Source organism: Ochlerotatus camptorhynchus, unplaced genomic scaffold, assembly GCF_037179485.1.
Source record: "Ochlerotatus camptorhynchus isolate MF236.1 unplaced genomic scaffold, CSIRO-AGI_Acam_v1.1 ptg000045l, whole genome shotgun sequence".
Classification (NCBI taxonomy): Eukaryota; Metazoa; Arthropoda; class Insecta; order Diptera; family Culicidae; genus Ochlerotatus; species Ochlerotatus camptorhynchus.
This window is the reverse complement of record NW_027040536.1, coordinates 2,441,499-2,462,813: the sequence shown is the minus strand read 5'-3', so window position 1 is coordinate 2,462,813 and position 21,315 is coordinate 2,441,499. Positions and strand designations below refer to the sequence as shown.

Sequence of the window (21,315 nt, the reverse complement as noted above, 5' to 3'; positions counted from 1 at the left end):
CAATTCAATGTACTGGAGAAGTTGATAAACGAGAACCGATTTTCCAATTGGAACCGTCTGGTCAGAGCTATGGCCTACGTACATCGAGCGGTTTCTCTACTGATGAAGAGGATTCCGGTAGAAGAACGAGGTTCTGCTCTACAACGCATTGAAATCCAGGAAGCCGAGTATACAGTGCTACGTCAAGTGCAAGCCGAAGCGTATGCGGATGAAGTAACGATACTGCAAAACGAAGGAACAATTGTCAAATCCAGCTCCCTTTACCGGCTAACCCCATTCCTGGACGACCATGGCATAATTCGGATGGGCAGTCGAATAGGGGCCGCTCCGGAAGCTTCATATACTACCAAATATCCCGTGATATTGCCCAAAAAACATCGTGTTACGGCACTAATAATCGACAGTTTTCATCGATGCTTTCTGCACGGAAATAATGAGACGGTCCACAACGAAATGAGACAGCAGTATTACATTTCTGGGCTTCGTAATCTAATCCGAAAAGTTTCGCGAGAATGCCAGCTATGCAAGGTAAGGAATGCAGTTCCCAAGCCTCCGATGATGGCTCCGCTTCCTAGTGTCCGGCTCACACCGTTTATACGAGCATTCACCTACGTTGGAGTGGACTATTTTGGTCCACTAGAGGTAAAGGTAGGTCGAAGTATGGTTAAAAGATGGGTAGCACTTTTCACCTGTCTAACGGTGAGAGCAGTTCACCTTGAAGTTACTCATAGCCTATCCTCACAGTCGTGTATCATGGCCTTTCGAAGATTCGTTGCCCGACGAGGTGCACCACTTGAAGTGTATTCAGATAATGGCACCAACTTCGTGGGAGCCAACCGCCAGCTGTCCGAAGAGCAACAGAAGATCCTAGGCATCAACCGGGAATGTGCTTCTACCTTTACCAATGCGTACACCACTTGGAAGTTCAACGTTCCAGCAGCTCCACACATGGGTGGGCCATGGGAGCGATTAGTGAGATCAGTGAAAACTGCGATGAAGGCGATATCTGGTAGCCCACGATATCCAAGCGATGAGGTATTGGAAACAATCTTGCTAGAAGCAGAAGGGATAGTCAACTCAAGGCCACTGACATATGTGCCGTTAGAGCAAGCAGATGGCGAAGCACTAACACCAAATCATTTTTTACTGTACGGATCGAGCGGAGTGAAGCAACCGGAAACGGAGCCGGTAGGCGATGGCAATATTCTTCGAGATAGCTGGAAATTGGCACAACACATTGTTGATGGATTTTGGAGAAGGTGGGTACGTGAGTACCTTCCAATGTTGACAAGGCGTACAAAATGGTTTGATAAAGTGAAGCCTTTAGAGCCAGGTGACTTAGTTGTAGTCATCGACGAGAATGTAAGAAATAGCTGGACAAGGGGACGAATTCTAGAGACTATCAAGGGAACCGATAACCAGGTCAGACGAGCCACAGTACAAACATCAAGAGGAATTCTTTCAAGGCCAGCTGTGAAGCTCGCACTTCTGGACGTGAAACCGGATAAAACTTCGGAAACCGAGGATGGCCATTCAGGAACTGAGGAAGTTCACGGGTCGGAGAATGTTGACGCAACCACTGGGCACAAGTAGAGGTGAAGCTACCGTCCACTCCCTTGAACGACCATCGATCGACTCCTTTGAAGGAACGAGAGAAAAAGCTGCAACTGTCAAACTGGCGCGTGTTTGAACCGAGAAAACACTTAACAAAAATCTAAAAACTACAAATAATAAATAGTTTCATTCGGGTAGTGTCTAATAAGATTAAAATAAGTTAGCTCTATTGTTAAGGTAAGCGTTTAGCAATCAACGTGTTCAATTCAATGACTAACAAGATTCCAACTCTAGAAAATAGAACTGACGGCAACGGCAACTGAAATCCTAACCTAACCAACGAATGTAAACACTGAAAAAGTAAGTTTGAATGATAATTCCAATGATTGATTTCTCTAACATAATCAAAAATAAATTTCCAGCTTTGAAGCTGCTCAGTAACAGCAACTACAAAACAGTGTTTAGTTGGAATCCGCAACAGATGGCTAGACCAATTTGAGTGGAACAAGTTCCATAAGATGTGTTTTAGATCCCCTTAGATTACTATTGATTTTTTTTCCCGATCGAAATTATGGTTCCGAAGATTTGAACAAAAATGTGAATTCCAGATTCCTCTGGGGAATTCGCAAAAGATTCATGTGCCAAAAACACCTCAAATCACATTAGAATTTTACTATAGGATCAATGGTGGACATATTCAGACCCAATGATCACAATGGCCTCTTTCAGATGTACCGGGTACTTCCCGGGACGTGGACAGATGCTGACATGATACCTCAAATCACATGGAACTCAACATAATGATTAGTGTATGTATTTATATTGATTTTCCTTAACTTATAGCTTACCTAATCCTTTGAAAAAGTTTGGTATGGGTAAGGTTACCATATCAAAAACTTGAAAAGGAGGACATTTCATTTGAGGTTTGGAGATAATGGAGGACAATGTTTATTTTTCTTAACATTAACGGAGGGCAATGAGTTTTTATCAATCGTTTTAATAATATGTGCGCAATCACAAAATTCATGATTTTCAATGGTTGAATTAGGGTAGTCGTTATCAATTCAATTCATTTCTCGTTATGCTTCTGAAAAATGGAAATGATCTAGTCTAGCTGTTTTGCATGAAACCTACAGCTTTACAGCCTCAACACCATACCACCTTTTATTATGCACAAAAATCAGGATACATGTCATCGCTGATTGAAATCAACACAAAAAAGAAACATCTAAGCTACCTGTTATATTTACCTCTGATTCAGCATAGGACTAAAATCCCATAGAACAAGAACGTCAACATCGAACACATGTTGAATTCAATCAAGTTTTGTGTTCCATTTGGTGAATTTTCACTTAAATTTGACAGATGGAACATTTTCAAATAAATCTGCTTTTCCAGCAGACTTATTTCTGACAGACAAGCAATCAATTTTGACAGACACTTCCTAGAAAATTGGTCGATCAACATCTTAATTTAACTTCGAAGTGTCAAATTTAAGTGAAAATTTTCCAAATGGAGATGAATTTTCACTTACATTTGACACTTCAAAAACAAATTATGATCTGTTGTTGATCGTCTGATTTTCGAGATATTGTTTGATTCCTGGTCTGTCAGAAATACAAGTCTGATAGAATAGAAGGTTTATTTGAACATTTTCCATCGGTCAAATTTAAGTGACAATCCACCAAAAGTACCAGAGCCCAAGTGTAGCGTGGTTGATAGCTGTTGTATACTCCTAGTCTCACTATCGAATGGCATTTGCTAGATAAGATGAGGTTGCGACATAATTAAACAAACATGCTCTGCAATCAACGCTCTTAGGAAACAATTTTATGAATATGTTACTGGAAAAAAGTGCAAGTATTAAAAAGAAGGACATTTTCCGGTAAAAGGAGGATGTAGAAAAATTATTGAAAAAGGAGGACATGTCCTCCTTTAGGATACCATATGGTAACCCTAGGTATGGGATTGCCTCTCGGGCTCCCTTTGATTTTCTCGATTTTTTCCACATTTTTATGACTCCTATTCAGATACAAAATGGCGAAAATGGCTGCTTCGTTCAGCTCTGAAACTGCATCCGGGGGTGGGTGTTCTCGAATAAAAAGATGTAATAGGATGGAAACACACTGTCCGTTTCATTTATTTTAGAGAGTCAAGTTATAGACCGGCCAACGTGAGTTGACGTATCCAAACAAACCGGTAAATCGTATGGGAAATGTTCGTTTTGGATACAACATGGCAGCACATTGACAGGTCTATAACTACGACCGTCTATAACAGTGACAGCTCGTTCGTGTGGTGAATTTGAAAACGCGCGAATTTTTAAGGCGTGTTGCAAAATGCATCGCACGTGTAATTTAATTAAAAAAGTAAAACAGTGTAACCAAATAAATTTAAAAAATTTCCCTTGATTACAAAAGTCTGTAAATGTCTGGAACGAAAAAAATGTCTGTGAAAAAAATAATAGTCTGTAAATTCACGGAAATGTCTGTAAATCTGGCATCTCTGGTTGGGTTGCATTAAATTTTGATGCAGTAGAAATATATTTTCAGTAATGACTATGAAAAATCGACTTTTTTAAAGTTTCATCGGGGCTACCTCTAAATCGCGTTTTTCAGAGCTGCCGTCATTCGAACGTTTTTTTTAACACCTTTAGCTATCATTTGGAGGTTGAGCCTCCAGGTTTCTAGATAATGTTTTATTTTGAGCAATGAGCATTGATGACCGAACAATGCGTAGTTCTCTTTCTTCGCATTTCAAGTTTATTGCTTATCGCAGATTAGCTTATTGAGTGCTCTCAACTTAGTGTTGTAGATCCACTTCCACAGTTACTAATTGAGAGTTTTCAATGCCCGTGAGATGGGAAATCAGATCCGGATCCATTCTTATGATCCGGATCAGTATGGAGAGTGTATGATCCACGGCTCATTTGTTTTTATAAGAACCGGATCATCGGCATACCAGAGTTCAATAACCTTTTCTATGAGTTGTCAAATCGAAAACATAAAGTAGTACGACGAACCGTTTAAAATATTCGGATCACCTATATGAATGAAGCGGTTCTGAGTCGTTCACCTAAGTGACCTTCCCGTGGCGATTGTGGAGATGCAGAGGTCAACACAGTCTCCAGTAACAACAGTTGTCAAACTAATCATCCTTCTTCCTCTCCCCTAAGACCATGTGTGTCCGGCGTCGTTACTGATCGATAAATCGAAAGAATCAGTGAACTTGCACATTGAAGATGGAAATCTAATCCCAAGTTCCATCTACCGTATGCGTGATAATGTTTGCACCATCGTACAAATAAGGTTGCCGTTTCACCTGTGCATACAATGCCTTGGTTTTCTTTGCATGCACGTAACCTATAGCTCATACCGTAGTAGGCTGTGAATAAAAGAAAATGATTTACTTAATTTGACAGTTGCACCATGACGAAGTGGCAGCGTATTCGTGATTTGTCCCACGCGCAAATGTCGCAAAAAGACATTTCAATCGCTGTGGGAGTGTCCCGGTGGACCGTCAAAAGGGTTTTAGACCAAGAAAAGAAAAAACAACTATCCGCGAAGGTGGCCACAGGTCGTCCGAGGTCAGCTCGGGTTCCGAGGGTTATCGCTGCTATCAAAAGGAAGATTCGGGTGAATCCAGTGCGTTCAATAAGTAAAATGGCAAAGGAACACGGGATCAGTGACTTTACGGCACGGAAGATCGTAAAGGAAGATTGCGGGGCGAAGTCGAGGTCACGGAAAAAAACTCACATGATTACCAAACGCATCCGGGAGCTACGAGTCGAACGATGCAAGAAAATCTTGAACTTTCTTAAGCGAAAAAATCCGGTAATCCTGTTCACCGACGATCCCGTATCAAATTCCAGAACCGACCGTTACATTAGTTCTCTTCCGGTAAAAGACGTGGCCGACGAGCACAAGAACGTGTATCTGAGCAAGCATCCTGCTAGCGTAATGGTGTTTGGATTGGTGGCTTCCGATAGCAAAAAAAATGGACCCGGTGTTCATTCCAGAAGGCGACAAGGTCAACCCGGAGGTCTACATCGGGATTTTAAGTAAGTATGTTCTTCCGTGGATCAAAGAACAGTACGGTCCGAAGCCAAATGATGTATTTCAACAAGATGGGGCTCCGTGCCATAACTCAAACCGCACTCAGAAGTGGTTGCAGGAACATCTTCCGTTCTGGGCGAAGGATATGTGGCCACGATCCAGCACCGATCTTAATCCACTGGATTACTCAATATGGCACGTCATGAAGGCCAAGGCCTGTTCTAAACGCCACCCGATTACCGCAAGCCTCAGACAAACATTGACCCGTACCTGGAGAGAAATGGATCCAGACTACATTATTAGAACCTGCCGTGCATTCCAAAAGCGTGTGGAGGCCGTAATTGCAGCAAGTGGAAACTCGATCGATGATCAACATAGTTTAAGACTCTGAGAAACAACCCCCCAAACAAAACAAAACTCGAAAACGAAATTTTTGAGATTTTTTTTAATTATAACATTGCTCAAAGGTGCAATGTCAACAACAATATCACGCATACGGTATGTACCGTAATGTATCAAGATCTGGACACGTAGTCCATACTACACGTAGCCTACCATACTCAACCTCGACTACCACGTTAATTTTAGCACCATCTTATGTCATCTTTCAAAATAATCCCACATTTATTTATTTATTTATTTATTTGTCTGCATCAACAGGCTGTGTAAAGCCCCAATGATGATTTAAGTAACTTATATAGGTAAATCAAAAAAATAAAAACTAAGAATAAAATACATAAATAAAACACACAATCATTCACGGTTAACTGTGCCAGAAAAGAACGATGAGAAGTATCTTCGTAGCAGCTGTCGAGGCATATGGAAATCGAAGATGCCCGAGACTCGATTGAACACTCGTTGCAGCCCACCTATTGCACCGTTCATGCCATAGTTTGTGCGCTGAAGTGGCAATCTCAGCATAACGTTGTTACGTAGCGCACGGGGTTGGACGTTAATGTTGACTTGCCCCAAGATTGCACTGCAATCAATTCTACCTTGTAAAGTGTCCGCAATGAACAGGGCCCTAGAGGTGTCTCTTCTAGTTCGGAGAGGCTCCAGATCAATCAGCTGGCAACGGCTTTCATAGCTGGGCAGATGAAATGGGTCTCTCCAAGGCAGCTTCCGCAGAGCGAATCGAAGAAAACGGCGTTGGACGGACTCAACTCTCTCAGCACCATTGTTGTAGTTTGGACTCCAGACCATAGAACAATATTCCAGAATGGATCGCACCAAGGAACAGTACAGTGACTTCAAACAGTAGATATCGGAGAAATTCTTTGCTATCCTGAAGATAAATCCCAATGTCCTAGACGCCTTGTCGACAACGTACGGGATGTGCTGCTTGTACGTAAGTTGAGAATCTAGAATAACACCCAGATCTTTCACATGGTTCACACGGTCGATTACAGTGCCGATAAGTTTGTATTCAAATGTGATTGGTTCTTTTTTCCGAGTAAAAGTGATCACTGAACACTTAGTGGGGTTAACCACCATTCGGTTCAAATTACACCAGCTGGCAAAGGCTTCGAACTGACGTTGAAGGAAGTGACAGTCATCAATCGAGCGGATTCGTAGGTAGATTTTAAGATCGTCTGCATACGATAGTCGTGGGCCTTCGATGACCAAGTTCACGTCATTGAAGTAGAGTAAGAAAATCAAAGGTCCCAGGTGACTTCCTTGAGGTATTCCTGACGTAGCTAGATAGATATTGGACCGGTTGTCACCAATGGCAACCATCAGTTGCCGATCAGTGAGATATAAACGAAACCATCGCAAGGCAAGAGGTTGCCGCTGACCCCAAGTCTATGCAACTTGGCAATCGCGATGGCATGGTTTAGCTTATCGAAGGCAGCTGACAAGTCGGTGTATATGACGTCTGTTTGAGTCCTCTCTGCCATGCTTTCCGTAAGATACGATGTCAAACACAGCAGATTTGTGGAAGTAGAACGACCGGAAGTGAAGCCGTGTTGATCACCACTTAGATACTGCTTACAATGAGAGAGTAGAGGCTCCATGATGACTAACTCGAATAACTTCGAAACTGCGCTCAACGACGTAATTCCACGATAATTGTCCACATCCCGTTTGCTGCCCTTTTTGTGGATAGGAAACATATGTGAGAATTCACAACAAGATGGAAATGTACCACTCGAGATGGACAATCGAAATAGGTGAAGCATGGGCATCAGCAAGCTGGCGATATGCTTTTTCAGGAATACGGATGGAACGCCATCGGGTCCTGGATTGAAGGACGACTTGAGTTGTGATGCGGCAGTGGAAATCATCTCCACGTTGACATCCATCGCACCCAGTGTTTGACCGTACAGTGGAACATTACTAGCTGCTAGGGTAACGTGTTCGTCAGTTAATCTCTCATTCGTGAAAACACTGGCGAACTTCTCAGAAAACAAGCGACAGATCTGCTGAGGAGTGGAAGCAACTGCTCCATTCAACACCATTGAAGAAGGTAGGCCGGATTCCTTGCGCTGCTCATTTACGTAATTCCAGAATGACTTCTGGTGCGACTTGAGTTTCCTCTGAATCTCTTGTTGATATCGCGAATAGCATCGACGGCTAACTCGCTTGAACTCATAATTGAGCCTAACGTAGTGACGTTTCAGCGAAAGCGTACGATACCTAGTGAATTTTCTTAATGCGGCTCTCTTGGTCGACTTCAACCTAAGCAGTTCACTCGTCTGCCAGGGAGGATGAGAAATTTTACGGTGAACTCTTTTCAATGACATAAGCCAAGACATGTGAAAATGTTTGCGCAGCGGTTTCAACATTATCAGGATCGAGGATGCTCTCCCAATCTATACTAGATAGCACGTTGACGATACTACGGTGATCGGCTTTCCGGAAATCGTATGACATGGTCGTGGAAATGTCGTCAAAGACCCGATCGTGATTGTCAGCAACAGTGACAACCAAGGGAGGCTGATGATGTACTTGCTTTACTAGTGGAGAAGGTGCCGTGGAGATAAAAGGAGCGGCGTCCTGAACGCTAACGAAGCAGAGGTCCAGGCTACGGTTGTTTTCGTTGACTACGTGGTTTATTTGAGATAGTTTTGCTGTACTATAGCAATCGAGAAGGCTAACTGATCCTGTATGAAATACAGAGTGTACAGGGTCTGGGTAGAGAAAGCCACTGTAAGATGGTTTCCAGGAAACACCGGGTAGATTGAAGTCACCCAGAACGATTATCTCATCAGTTGGTGTCGCACTCTCCATTATGGTGAAAACGGACCGGCAATGGGTATCGATAAGTTCGTTGTCACGAAGCCGGTCAGGTGCAATATACACCGCACATAGGTACAGTGTGCGATCGCTCAGTTCTACGGCCACCCAAACTTGTTTCACACAGTTCCACAAGACGTTTTCTAAAGCTCTCGCCTTTAACCCGTAACGAACTGCCACGAGAACACCACCTCCAGTAGATTTCCGACTGCTTATTATGTTGTAAGCAAGACGCCATAGTTAATTAAAAACGCAGCTAAAATTTAGTAAATTTACGTTTGCATCATAGATGAGTTTTCTGGTCTTGGTTGAAACTTACAGCAATACAACTTTAAATTCACTTGAATGTATTTAATGATCCATGCATTTGCATTGGATTTCACGTGTAACTATCGTTTTACGTGTCAGTAAAAAGTTCAATTAAAATTATTTGGATTTTAAACAATCAACAATATTGATTTGAATGAAGCTCTAAATTCCAGTTTTCATCAATTGAATTACTGAATTACCGATGTTAAACTTGTAATTTTACATTAAAACCCCTGTAGTGCTTTTGTCCTTGAAAATTACAAAATATTGTTATCTGTTAAATAAGTACCACTGGATATAATATGCATGACGTTTGATATCAAGATTACTGAATCAATCTTTGATTAAGCCCAAATCTCGAGTCATATTTTGTCATGCCTAAGATCTCGATAAATTTTCTATGTTTGAATCAGCTGTGGAATTTTTCACTGGATTGTGTTTAGAATTTTCTGTTGAAATCCCTCAAAATCAGAATTTACTCACTGTTAACTTTAGTTATCTGTCTAGTATACTCATCTAAATTGCTGCATAATATTCTAGAAATTCTTTAGAGAATCCTTTTTGAATTCTCTTTACCATGTATTTTAATCTAACAATATTTCCCATCTGCAATTCATCATAGAATTTTCCACAGTATTCACTAAGTGTTCCAAAAGCTTCCAGGAAATTCATAACCTGCTTCTCAACATTCCCTCGAAACCAGTGTTGTTAATCGATAACCGTCGATATCCATTGCAGATGTTAACGCTGACGTTATCGACGGTTATCGAGTAACAACCCACCTCGAAACACTTCAAATAATGTTCTAAAAATTATCACCGGAATAGCATTGGAATACACCTGGGATTTCCTTAATATTTATATTTGCAGGGAATAAAAAAAAACGCAGCAGGTTTCCTTGGGATTAAATCCTCTTGAAATTTACCTTTGAATTTCCGTGAATCATTGCTGACAACTCCTTTTAAGTTATGCCTACCATTTTCATTGAATTATTATCAAAATTGCATTTGAAATCTTCTTCTTGTGATTGCACTCACAACCACCATGAAATTCAGATAAAGTTCCCATCACAAATTCCTTAGAATTTTCCTCAAAACTAGTTTGGAATTCTAGTCACTCTTATGAAGTTTTTCTCCAAATTTTTACGGAGTTCTTCTAGAATTCATTTCATTATTGCAATTTCCCTTAACATGTCATGAGTTTTTTTTTTTCTAAAAATTCGCATGGAATTATGTTTTGGATTCCACTTTTACAAACATAGAAATAACTATATCTAAACGAGACGTAATTCATGTTTGACGTAAATCATTTAAAATTAAGTGTTTCAAAACCAAAACAAATGCAATTCAATGAAAGGCACGTTGAATTGATAGTATTTCTCGTTTCTTTAAACTAATCAAACGCCGTTGTGCTAACAGCGCAACAACATTAGCCAAATCAATGTCGTTGAGGTGCTCCATAGTGATAGACTGCCAAAGCAGTCCACGGTCAATTGCTCCTACCATAATCTCGTCGATTACGATGAGAAACAGTAGCGGTGATAGTATACATCCTTGCCACACATGCAACTACCTGGATAGGGTCGGACAAGGCTCCGTTATGCGCTTCGATGATCCGGGACTCCTATGCGTCTCAGGGAGCTTCACAGATTTTCGTGATTGAGTCGGTCGAAAGTTTTTTTTTCGTTTTCAATGGGGGGAATAATAAAGGAACTCGTGAAATTCGTTGATCTGCTCCAGGATGATGCCGATCGTGACAATATGGTCTACACAAGATCTATCGGCATGGAATCCAGCCTCTGTTGGGAATGACCCTCAGAAATTCGGGTTTAAATTAAAATTTCCTATGAATCCAATAAAGACTCTCTGCAAACTTTACTCAGAACGGTCTTAGAACGCTCCAGTTAATCAAAACTACATTTAAAGCGTATATCTGAATGCCCTTGAAATTTTATCTCTAGTGTTCCTTAGAAATTTTCATCAAATGCATTCATTAAAGTTTCAAGGTGCCAAATTCTTTTTTTTTATCTAATGTCCAACATATTGTTATCAACATATAGTTTCCATAAGCAATCATAGAAGTTTCATTTAAAATCTTTAATTAACCTTAAAAACTATAATATTTTCAAAAAGAATTAAAAAGAAATGATATTTAAAATTGTTTATTAAAATCACCAAACTGCCTGAGAATTTCTGAACAATAAATTTTCATGATTTACTTGGCTGTTTATTGAGTTTAAGCAATCATTTCATGTTGAATTGGGCTACAAAATGGTGAGTTGACAACCTGGAAGGAGCGGAATACCTAGCCCTGGTCCTCACAAGTTCTTACTTCACACCTCCTCGAGTCATATGATAACAAAAGACTACCAGCGGAAACATGGACACAGCTGGGTGGCGTAGCCTGGGCAATGTTGCCAGTCCGGCAATAGCAAAGTGAAGAGGTCCGACGCGAACACTGGCGCGGTAACCATAATACGGTGATACAGGAAATGCTTCACCAAACCCGAGCGTCTGTTCACCATGGAGGTGCGGCTCAGAACGGCGTCTGTTCTCCATGTTAGGAGCGGCTGATCACCGTCCTAGTGCCAGCGTGGGACTCTAAACAGAACTGTGCACGATGGTCCCCCGGCGAGACAGGGGGTTGTGGCAGACCCAACAAGCCGCCCTGGAAAAAAACAAAGTTGCAAATACCGAAGAAAGAAATACGGATCGGAACAATCGGCACAGACCTTCGCGACGAAATAAGGACTACGATTGGAAACTCGGAACATGGAACTGCAAATCGCTCGGCTTCCCGGTTTGCGATAGGTTAATCTATGACAAACTTCAACCACGCAACTTCGAAGTCGTAGCACTGCAGGAACTTTGCTGGACGGGACAAAAGGTATGGAAAAGAGAGCTGTGGCACCACCAACGAGCTGGGAACCGGCTTTGTAGTGCTGGGTAACATGCGGCAACACGTGATTGGTTGGCAGCCGATCAACGCGAGTATGTGCAAGTTGAGGATTAAGGGCCGTTTCTTCAACTACAGCTTCATCAACGTGCACTGCCCACACGAAGGAAGACCCGACGACGAGAAAGAAGCGTTCTATGCGCAGCTGGAGCAGGTGTACGAAGGCTGTTCGCAACGGCACGTCAAAATCGTCATCGGCGACATGAACGCTCAGGTAGGACGGGAGGCAATGTATAGACCGGCAATCGGGCCAAACAGCCTGCATGCCGTATCGAACGACAACGGCCAACGATGCGTGAACTTTGCAGCCTCTCGGGGTATGGTAGTTCGAAGTACCTTTTTCCCCCGCAAGGATACCCACAAAGCCACCTGGAGATCACCTGACCAACACACAGAAAACCAAATCGATCACATTCTAATCGACGGGAAATTCTTCTCCGACATTATCAACGTCCGCACGTACCGTAGTGCGAACATAGATTCGGACCACTACCTAGTTGCAGTATGCATGCGCTCAAAACTCTCGACGGTGCATAACACACGTCGAAGTCGAACGCCGCGACCCAACATTGAGCAACTACGGGACGCCGGAGTTGCCCAGGACTACGCGCAGCAGCTGGAAGTTGCACTACCCACGGAAGAGCAGCTTGGCGCAGCTTCTCTTGAAGATGGCTGGAGGGACATCCGTTCAGCCATAGGTAGTACTGCTGCAGCGGCACTAGGTGCTGCAATCCCGGACCGAAGAAATGACTGGTATGACGGCGAATGCAAACTGTAGAGGAGAAGAATGCAGCACGGGCGAGAATGCTGCAACACCGCACGAGATTGAATGTGGAGCGATACAGACAAGCGCAGAACAGACAAAACTCGGTTTTCCGAAGGAAGAAGCGTCAGCATGAAGACCGAGATTGCGAGGCGATGGAAAATCTGTACCGCGTAAACGACACACGGAAGTTCTACGAGAAGCTAAATAGTTCACGCAAAGGCTACGTGCCGCAAGCCGATATGTGCAAGGACTTGGACGGTAACCTTCTCACGAACGAGTGTGAGGTAATTGAGAGGTGGAAGCAGTACTATGACGAGCACCTCAACGGTGAAGCAGCAGAAAACGAAGGTGGCATGGCAACAGACCTTGGAGCACGCGCAGAAGACGACAGGCTACCGGCCCCTGATCTTCAAGAAGTTTAGGAGGAGATCGCTCGGCTGAAGAACAACAAAGCAACTGGTGTAGATCAACTACCAAGTGAGCTATTAAAATACGGTGGTGAAGCACTGGCTAGAGCGCTGCACTAGGTAATTGCCAAGATTTGGGAGGAGGAGATATTACCGGAGGAGTGGATGGAAGGTGTCGTATGCCCAATCTACAAAAAGGGCGAGAAGTTGCATTGCTGCAACTATCGCACGATCACACTGCTGAGCGCCGCCTACAAGATACTTTCCCAAATGCTATGCCGCCGTCTGTCAACATATGCAAGGGAGTTCGTGGGGCAATACCAGGCGGGATTCATGGGTGCCCGCGCTACCACGGACCAAAGGACTTCCGGATAAACTGACGCGATTGGTCAAGGCGACGATGGATCGAGTGATGTGCGTTGTTCGAGTATCGGGGACACTCTCGAGTCCCTTTGAATCTCGAATGGGGTTACGGCAGGGTGATGGACTTTCGTGTCTGCTGTTCAACATCGCGTTAGAAGGTGTGATCAGAAGAGTTGGGATAGACACGAGTGGCAGGATATTCAGGAAGTCCATCCAGCTCCTTGGCTTCGCCGATGACATTGACATTATGGCACGGAACTTTGAGATGATGGCGGAAACGTACATCAGACTGAATGCTGAAGCTAGACGGATTGGACTTGCCATCAACGCATCAAAGACAAAATACATGAAAGGAAGAGGTTCTAGGGAAGACAATGTTAGCCTCCCACCCCGAGTTCATATTGACGGTGACAAAATCGAGGTGGTCGATGAGTTCGTGTATTGGGCTCACTGGTGACCGCCCAAAATGATACCAGCAGAGAAATTCAAAGACGGATTATGGCAGAGAATCGTGCCTACTTTGGACTCCGGAGGACGCTCCGGTCGAATAAAATTCGCCGCCGCACGAAGTAGACTGTCTACAAGACGCTGATTAGGCCAGTGGTCCTTTACGGCCACGAGACCTGGACTATGCTCGTGGAGGACCAACGCGCCCTTGGTGTTTTCGAACGGAAGGTGTTGCGTACCATCTACGGTGGAGTGTAGATGGATGACGGAACGTGGAGGAGGCGAATGAACCACGAATTGCACCAGCTGCTAGGAGAACCATCCATCGTTTACATTGCAAAAATTAGGCGACTACGGTGGGCTGGGCACGTCGTAAGAATGCAGCACGACGACCCAGTGAAAATGGTTCTAGAAAGCGACCCAACAGGAACAAGAAGAAGAGGCGCGCAGCGGGCAAGGTGGATCGACCAAGTAGAAGGCGACCTGCGGACCCTTCGCAGACTACGAGGCTGGCGAACTGTGGCCATGGATCGAGTAGAGTGGAGACGACTTCTTCGGACAGCAGAGGACAACAAGGCCTTAGCCTGATTGGTAAGGTAAGTTCATGTTGAATTAAGTATTCTGTTCGTGCAGGCGACTACTACTGCCTCTACCCTTAACATAAAGTAACTACTGTACCTACTCATAGATGTCACGACTTGTCCCCGTATCATTGTCATTGCTTTTGTAGTTTCCTTGTTATGTTACAATAAATAAACGTTTATAGTTCTCATACCTCCGCCATGGCAGGACGGTCAAATAATAGTTCTCGTTTAAATTAATTATCACACAACGTACAAATCGGGTCCTATCCGTGCGCGATCATATTCTTATACTGGAAAACATGTTAAATGATGTTAATTTTGTTCGGCCGTAAATTGAATGTAATATCAAAAGTGGATTGTGGAATTTGGGGATAGATTCAGAGTAGAACCATTGTGTAGAAATAAATCACAGAACCCACATAAATTCAAACCCAAAATTATTAACAATGTCCAACAATGTTCCATCAAACGTCCCACAACCCATCGATTGATCATTTCCAGCAACACGATTGCCTCATTTGATTGAAACAAAACAATCACAATAATTCTTAGTGAACTCGAACCTGTTGTGAGGGCCACTTCGTTGCCGGCCTGCTTCGATCTTTCGATGCTTTGACTTGCTCAGTCACCCAGTAGTTGCTCGCTCACTGTCAATCATTCGCTCAATTTACGGCGAAACAATTTCTCGGTTGTGCGTACCAAATGTCAGACGGAAAGGTCATCGGCGCCATCCGCTTTCCGTCGTTTGCACATTTTGCAGCGCGCTGGCGACGACGGCGGGCGGTGGGCGATGGTCAATCAAAATCAATTTGCAACTAATGACACCCCACAAGAAGTGCCCACAGTACCCAGTGAGCCGTCGCGAGCTTTCTCTCCCTCCAAATTACGGATTGCTTACGGTCATCTATTTATTTTTTGTCGGCGAGGCTAGTATAACAAAAAGTTATGTTTTACTTAATAGAATAAATTAATGATGTTTCTAGACTATAAAAATCTGTTTTTAATGGTTAAAAAGCGTTATGCTGTGGATTATGACCCTACTTTGGCAAACATTTGACCGTTTATGACGCTCGTAATAATTTCATTATGGGGCCTATTTTTTCTCTGCCGATGCATCTTCTCTTGAACCAAGGCCTTAGACCTTTTAAGGTGCCTGCCTGGTTGTCAAGCAACATACTCGGATGGGAGATGATCTCATCTCCTCTGGGGCAGCCCTGAATTATTAATTATCGGCTGAGGATTTCAAAAACCAATAAAAACTTAACACTCTTAGCTCTGTTAGTGACCGTAATGGAGGCTCTCAAATGCTGAGACAAGGACGCCAAGTGTCTCGTTCCAAGAGTTTGATGGCTCGCGCAACGAAACGAGCTGTTTAATTACCCTTCATGGTTGTGCGAAATAAAACAAAAACACAGTTGGTCACTTTCAAGCGAAGGAGAAGCTTTAACGTCTCGTCGATGAGAATGAAAGAAACACTTTCCAAGGAAGTTCAACTTTCTGTCCTGAACTGCGATGCTTGTCATGCAAATTAAATCATTAAACGGACGCAGAGATTTCGGTTCCTCCGCGAAAGATAGATCTTGATCTGCAAAAGGTAGAAGCAGCCAGTCGAGACGGTGTGTGGCATTTCCGAGGAACAGGTTAATGACACACGCCCTGAGCAGTGCAGGCTTCCGTCCGTAGATAAGATGGCATGATTGTTTGTTACTCGTTCCCGGAGCTGAATTTTGTGTCACCAGGTCGAGAGGTTTTATTACCGCATTCGGTAGACTACTATACTGTACATATACGGTCTAAGTAGTTTCCAGAATCGTTTAAGAATATGGCTAACGGTTTGAGTCGATTGGATTTACACGTTACGATAATTGGGGGACTTTTTCGAAGAAAAACATCAATTATTGGTCGCCGCCTACTGCCCACTTATGAATGGAAGCCGCGTGTTTGCGTGCATCCAAATAGAGCGTGGTAGACATTCGCTCGCGACAGCCAGCTGCGATCGGCGCACTCTGCGATTGTCCACCCAATTAGGGGATAGGAAGAAATTTGGTACCAACCACAGTTATTGCAAGCCGACTGGAAGTACGTGCGGAGTCGTAGCTTGGAAATGGAAAGCAAACGGATCAAATTACAGTGCAAAGCTTGAAAGGAAGCTTGTACGTGGCTGCCACTAACACCTGGAATCTTTACTCCAGGTGAGGTTGGTTATGAAACCATGTATCCTAATTTGTTCAGTGTGTTTGACCTCATGACTGACCTTTGAATGATGAAAACACATTTTTACTCGTACAATAAAATCCCGCAGTTCCAGAAGGTATGTTGAGCTTGCGTTCATATTATTTCCAAACACAATTTTGACCAGCAGCACCGTGTAGTTTAAAACAATTATTTCTGAATTTGCTGCGAATGGCAATGATACGGTATTGATTTTCTGGCAATCTGCTCCATCCCCCCGAAATATAGGTCAGGGCTACGATAATTGCACACGGTCTCTCGCCGCCCTACCCCAACACAGTCAAACCCGCTGACCACACAACCACTGCCGCGCGCCTTCTCCAAGCCAGAGTGTGACCGCCATCCGCAAACCACTTCTCACTGACTAGGCCAAATAAGGAAATATATGCCTTCTTTTTCTTCGTACATAAATACTTCTCACAAGCTTGCAGCCCTTGATTGTTATTTTGACGGCGCGGTCGCTGCGATTTTACGACCCGCTGCTCTCTGCTCCTTTCCTCCTGATCCTAGCTCACTCTGAAAAACCAAAACATATGAGCAGCATGCTAAAATGCTCATATGCAAAGTGATGATAAAACTGGTTTCCTCTGCTTCTCGCACACTTGCTCTCCTCTTCCCATTCATATCCACGCTGATCGATCTTTACTCTCCGAGGCTTGGCTGCTGGCTAAGCCGAGCGATCAAAATTAATAACAATTAGCCACTGAGAGCAGCAACAGCACCGATCCAAGTACACAAGTGCGTTTAACAGGCCATAAATACTTGCTCATGAATGGGTTGCTGCGATTGGCGTCTACCGACGCGACGCGACGCGACGCCACCGACCGACTTCGTTCTTCGTCGTCATCGACGCCACTTTTCCTTCCGATTGTGTTGCTCCTTTGCATGCGCACATGTGTCCAGCGTCCACTGTTGCTGGTGTAGACAGTGAAGGACTTGGCAGTTGACAGGAACGCACATTTCTGCGAGCCCATGTCAAGGCAGTCAGATCTCAGATGTAATTACTGAATCTGGCGAAGAGGCTACGAGGAGGAGGAAGAAGAAATTTCTCACTTACTCAAAAAAGCAATTGTCCAGAAGGGCAACCGAACAATGTTGTTCATGAATTGGAATTCCATACAAGAAAGTGCTTCTTTTCAGCCGCCGCAGAGAAGGAATTATGTCAATCATATTCGAACTCTTTTGGGGCGATTAAGGTCGTGCGCTTGAAAGCCGAGGATTGCTCATAATTCTTGCCCGAGAAGAAAATCCGATGGCATTTCGAGGTCTTTCGGTATGGATTGTGATAATGGAGCTGGAAATCATATGCGAAGGAAATGCGGTGGTGCTAAATGCGGTTGTCAGTCAAATGAATAAATTTGCGTTTCGTGCGAAAGGTATTGGTAAAGTTGTTCAAAAGCCGCGTGCGGATTAGCTAAACTTGTTTACATCGGCGCTGCCGAATTTGACAGATGATTATTGTCATGGCAGCCAAAAGCAGGACGGCCGAAAGCGGTTTGCTAGGCCGAATCTTTGATGTCGGGTCGGGGTGGCCTTTGCGTGAAACGGAAGCCGTGGATGATCGATCACTCGCACTCTCGGTCGCAGAGAGATCAAGATATCGTTTGGCAGATAATGGGTGATTTCGATATCGTTGTGTAATTTTGACAGATTTATGTTTGTTGGATTAATGGCAGCATTAGGCGAAACCTGAATGGTATTACTAGCACCATTAATCTTCGAACAAAACAATCAGGTATGGATTTGAAATTTAGAAATCATGTGAGTTCGAAAAATGGCTGTATACAATTGTAAATATATAAGGAAAACCCACTCCCACATCAACGGCCAAATTAAATAATTGTAACCCAGTCACACCAACAACACATAACACAGAATTAATCTCAAACCAGACTCCAAGGTATTTGAAGGTTAAAGATTGGGTAATGTCTCTGCCCAAAAGATTTAGACGCAGTTGGGCTGGAAACCGCTTCCTTGTAAACACAAACCAATTCAATTTTTTTTTTGCGGTGAAAACTCGATCCCTAAATTTCTTGCCCAGAAAGACAGATTATTTAGGGAATTTTGCAATGGTCTTTGCAAAATTTCAGCACGTGGACCTCTGAGGGAAACCACGGCATCGTCTGCAAGCTGTCTAAGCGTGCATAGATTATCTAAGCAGTTATCAATATCTTTGACATAGAAATTATAAAGTAGGTGACTTAAACATGAACCTTGGGGTAAGCCCATGTAGCTAATTCTAGAAGTTGTCAGTCGACCTAGATTGAAGGTCATTTGTTTTTCGGACAGCAAATTATACAAGAAATTATTCAAAATACCGGGTAATCCACTACTGTGAAAATTGTCTGACAGTATGTCTTTTAGGATGGGTCACATTTTTTCAGAACAGTGTTTTTTTGGTTTCATTTGGGGTCACAAATAACTGTGCAAAATTTGGGAACGATTTGTTGTAGCCCGGCTTTGCGCATTGCATTTGAAATTTGTATGGAAATTAGTATAGGAAAACCAACTTTTTTGCATTTTTATCCTTAGAGACTACAATTTTGCATTAGCCGTGCAACTAAGTATGTAACAATATAGTCCAAAAAGTACCTAACAACTTTTCCAAAGGAAGTACGGCGCTAGAATGTATCTAAAAAAAGTTGTAGCTATTCAAATATTTATGGTTTATATTAAAAAAAATCCCTTTTTCTGCCAACCCTGGAAGTCAGATTCCAAACTGAAATAATACCGGAGTTTCTTATCTTACCGATTGGTATGTTCAGGATGAATTATTCAAAAAAAATTGCTCAATCTCATAAGTGTTGTTAGACAGCGGGGTGGGGGAGGAGGGTAGGGCATTGAATTTCCAGCTGCCCCCTCACTCATATAAATGGAGGTAAGGCTTCAAACTGCAATAACTTCGGTGTTTCTGATCTTTTCAAGTTGGTATGTTCATATGTATTCAAAAGCATGTGCTCCATTTAATAGGCGTAGTTAGATATGAGAGGGCTTACTGTATGCTTTCTGGCCCTCACTTATATCAATGAAAGTAAAGATAAAGACTAAAATAACTTCGGAGTTTCCCATCTCTCGAGTTGTTCGGATGGGTTATTCAAAAACATTAGCTTAATCTCATAAGAGCAGTTGTAAAGCGAGTACTACCATTGTCTTCCCTACACTTTTGATGCAATATACAATGTCAGATATATTCACAAAAAATGTCATTTGATTGTAATCATTATATTTCATTTTAATATATTCTACGATTTCTCAGGGTACTCTTTTCGATGCTGTTCTATCCCTTGAAGCAAATATTGCTGGTGAACTAGGTATCGGGTGGATTTCTTGATATGTCAGAAATTAGCTTCACCCCTCATTCAGCCAAATCGTTGACAACCATCAAGGAAGCAACTCGTTGAATCGCATTGAAATAATCTGTATCATTACTCCAATCGTTTGCTGGTTTTTGCATGAAGCCGGTCGAAATTTCTAAAAGGAATCAGCACTGTTAGAAGTGACGTTTGGCTTGGGAGCCCAACTGAAACTTAGCCCTACAGGCGAAATCCGACTGTACCTGTGTCTGAGACGAAACTGGTGAAGACAGTTTTCGTTTTCTCTTGTTTTTGGTTCTGTGTTTTCTATATGCGGGTGGCCCGAATGGCAGTTTAATATTTCAATTAAAAGTTTTGTAGAGAAGTTTAAAATTTTCCAGCTGCTAACTTCAAACAACATCTCCTCACTAACAAATGAACGGACAAGTGGATATTAAATATTTACACTACAACAATTGCATACAGTAAGCCCTTCCCTCCTCCCCCACCCCGCTGTTTAACAACGCTTATGAGATTGAGCAAATGTTTTAGTATAATTCATCTTGAACGTACCAAATCGATAAAATAAGAAACTCTGAAGTTATTTCAAACTGAAATTATTGATATGAGTGAGGGGGTGGGGTATATTATTAACCCCCCCCCCTCCAACTACACATATGAGATAGAGTAATTGTTTTTGAAGAATTCTTCTGGACATACCCATAGGTAAGATAAGAAACTCCGATATTATCTTAGTTTGGAATCTGACTTCTATTGGTACACCGGCAGTGTTGGCAGAAAAAGAGATTTTTGGTGTTTAATTCAAGCCATAAATATTTGAATAGCTATAACTTTTTTTAGATACATTCTAACGCCGTACTTCCTTTGGCAAAGTTGTTAGGCACTTCTTGGAATATATTTGTACATACACGGTTTATGCAAAATTGTGGTCTTTAGGGATAAAAATGCAAAAAAGTTGGTTTTCCCATACTAATTTCCAGTCAAATTTCAAACGCAATGCAGAAAGCCGAGTTACAACCAATCGTCCCCACATTTTGCACAGTTGTTTGGGACTCCAAATGGAACCAAAAAAGGGTTGTTCTCGATTGGTGC

General features: G+C 42.8%; 1 protein-coding gene across 8 annotated transcripts in view; it reads right to left on the bottom strand.

Annotated features, from left to right (window-relative positions):
• Positions 1-21,315, bottom strand: part of LOC135714989 (protein sickie-like) — a 511,961-nt gene that overhangs the window by 311,758 nt on the left and 178,888 nt on the right. The gene's annotated exons all lie outside the window — the stretch shown is intronic.